This window comes from Pollicipes pollicipes, unplaced genomic scaffold (genome assembly GCF_011947565.3).
Source record: "Pollicipes pollicipes isolate AB1234 unplaced genomic scaffold, Ppol_2.1 Scaffold_3718;HRSCAF=4362_pilon_pilon_pilon, whole genome shotgun sequence".
NCBI lineage: Eukaryota > Metazoa > Arthropoda > Thecostraca > Pollicipedomorpha > Pollicipedidae > Pollicipes > Pollicipes pollicipes.
This window is the reverse complement of record NW_023596361.1, coordinates 230,765-234,204: the sequence shown is the minus strand read 5'-3', so window position 1 is coordinate 234,204 and position 3,440 is coordinate 230,765.

Genomic DNA, 3,440 nt, shown 5'->3' with positions numbered 1-3,440 from the left:
CCCGGGACAGGTTGATCGGACGCGTCTGCATGTAAAGGTCCGATCTTTAGACGCGATCGGGGCTCCGATGTGACCCGAACGATAACAGCAGTTGGACACGAGTGATAAAACTTCAGGCACGAACGATTATATTGTATCTTAATCAGTTTAAGTGTGAGAATCTCTGGTGTCATAGTGTTATCTTTTTGCAGCGTTTATCACTCAAAGTGAGCCATGAGCATAGCAAAGGTCAAGTTATGTCTCATGTTTACCTTGTCCTTTCACAGCGTGGTGAACACATTACGTGCTACATGAACACAATCAATAGTGCGGTTATAATGAGCACACAGTGAGGGGTAAGTTATACCAATGATGTTCATCCAGGTGACTCGTCTTTTTATCATAGACTCGTGCTATGGCTATGGAAAAAGAAGTGAATTACCAAACGTGAAAAACTGTTGCCTGGCTTTTTAAAAAAAATTCTTAAATAGTAGATGGAGTTTGGATGCTGATCACGAGGGTGCATATCATTTTGAGCCACATTAAAAAAATAACGCCAGGAGATCTCGAGGTCTACGAAGTTCAAGGTAGTTAAAATTAGACCCCCACGACTTCTTCAAGCCCATGTAAATGGTAATGCTTGACATGCTTATTACATTTGGCCATCTTGTTGCTCGTTGCATTTAAAGCTGTGACCGACAGGTCTCCAATGCCTAAGGTTGATCAGGACGCAGGGGTACAGGTCACTGAACGTGTACCCTCACCATTCATCTGAAACTTGTATCAATGGTAGATTTTACCTTTTGAGTACTATGGCGTAACTTGTTATTTGAATGTCACTGATTGTCGATTAGGGAATTGTTCGTAGTGATCTCCTCGTTCAAAGCAACGACACACATCACTTCCCGTCACTTTGAAAGTTATTGGTTGTAAAGGCCATACAAATATATTGCTTGCGGACACGCACAATTTTTTCCCCAACCTTTGTTTCCATCGGTCTTTGGAATTCTCGCGACAAAGGAACGTGTTGTTTACCAACACTTCTAAATTCACGAACTGCACAGATGTAGGTCATGGCAGCCACCGGTAAACTGCCGCATTCATCTTCATATTTATTACAATCGAGCACTGACCCCTACAATTTTTCTCAAGTGCAATCATGATCACTTTGATTTGTAATAGCGCTTCGGCCGATGTGACGATTTCGCTCTGTGCTGTTGTGTCGACGGGTAAAATGAAACAATAGAGAGGGGACACGCTCAGCAGACCGCCACTAGCCCGATGCGGTGACTGCCAAACCTATTTAGCTAATATATTATAAGCTATGCTAACGTGGTCTACTTTCCTGTCAGGAAAGTAGACCACGTTAAAAGGAGTGTTCCACTTTTGGAGCATATTTCAAAAACATCCTCTGTTGAAACCTCAGGACTAGTTGCGTATAATAATAGCTCTGGGTTGTAGCACTGCGGTACCGTCAAGACACATTACGGATATAAATTTTTATGATTTTCGAGTCCCAATTACATTGTAAATGTGTTTTGTAGCAGAACTATCCTTCCCTGCAGTCGTGACCAACGCCGTCATGACAATCACCATGCGCACCTCTACCGAAAAGAACTTTTGTTCTTTTCGTGAGGGGACACCTCTACCACCTCACGCACCTCTACCGAAAAGAACTTTTGTTCTTTTCGGTAGAGGTGCGCTAAACGTGCCCGCTGACATTTTTGTGCAGCGTGCAAGGGTCTGTTACCGAGGAGCACATTGGTTGCAGTTTGAACAAGTGCGTCGCGGGGATTATGTGATACTCACGTTCCCAAAGCCAACGGGCGCTCCGAAAAGAGCCACTGTCGTAAACGCCATAGTAAGAAATAAAAAAAAACATAGCATAACGCTTTACTGAGTTTGTGAGATAATATTTTCCTGTTCGCATATCGGTTTGGCTGAACAATTTTTCAAACTTCCGAATATTGCACGAACATCTTGACAAATTAATGTGTTCCAAACATTGCAGGACACACATTGGAAAAAGCGTAGCAAGCAAAATATATTGCTTTCATATTGGTGAGCAGGGAGTCAAATGAGATTTCTCCTGTATGGCTACTTCAAGCAGAAATTTTGAACTATTCAGAAGGATTTCGAGAAAGCTGGCATAACTTATCAAATCATACGCATCCGATGTAACAATAGGTAAAAAATACAAAAAGGTGGGATGTTTCATTTGCGTCCAACCGCAGCTTAGAGTTTCGTCATGACAGAACGTTCAAACTCGGAAAGTAACCTATCAGCGGCATCAGTGTCGTCCAACCGCAGCTTAGAGCTTCGTAATGACAGAACGTCCAAACTCGGAATGTAACCTATCAGCGGCATCAGTGTCGCGTGATGTCCGAGGAATCTCTGTCTCTGAGAGCTGAATAATGTGCAGTCAACAAGCGTGTGTTTTGCAGTCAACATGTGTCCACACCGTTCACATGTGGGGACATCCGCTGTGCCGTTCAGTCAGGATCTGTGGATGCCCCACATGTGACCAATGCGGAGACAGGTCGGAATGAGTTTGCCTTTTTTGACCTTCCGGAAAGACAACTCTCAGTCCCCTATCTTGAATTTGATGGCTTTCAACTTGTTTCTTCTGCGTTCCTCGCCCCACAGCTTTTGCCAGTCAGTCAGGATATAGCTCCCTGTAATAGCGTGGAGGTCACTGTCGGGAGACCGATCGTTCTCATTTGGGGAAGGCAGTGCTGCAGCCTGCATTGCCCGATCAGGCGATCATTGCCAGCCAGACCGGACCTGGCGAGCCCTGGTTTAACCGTCAGAGGCTACATGCACCGATGTTCCATGTCACTTATTTTTGTAACGTTGCAAACGTTATCCGAAACCTATTTCCACTCAACTTAAGTGTGCTCAGCTTTCAAGATAACATTAGTATCTTATTATGGTGCTTCGTTTGACAAAGGCGAGACAAACTTAACATCGGTCATCCAAGGTCTCATACGGGGCACATACCATCTCCTGCGTGCCTTACGGTCCTTCTTTTCATTCGGTGGAATATTCTGTTTCGGTGTCGGAACAGCGGGACGGAGTACTGCATGTTTAAGGGTTTCTTTCCAATCTGGCATCGTCCTGCCAAGAGGGTCGCAATCTTGGCACAATATTAACCGACATGGGCATATTTGCTCGTTACTACAAAGGCAATCTGCGAGATGACTCCTAGAATAGTTTGTTAACGGAAAATTTAAACAGTAAACATGCCCGATTATGATGTTATTTATTTACAATGTTAATTGAAAGAACGTACAAGAAATTCCGCAGCCAAGAACGATACAATATTTCTTTATGATGTATTACGTCACTTATCCTAAGTGATAAGGACTACCACTAAACCCGACCAAACCAGTATTCGTCTCATGTGCGGCATAGACCAATATTGATGTTTATTTTGATCCGATTTCCAGTTGGACGTGCAA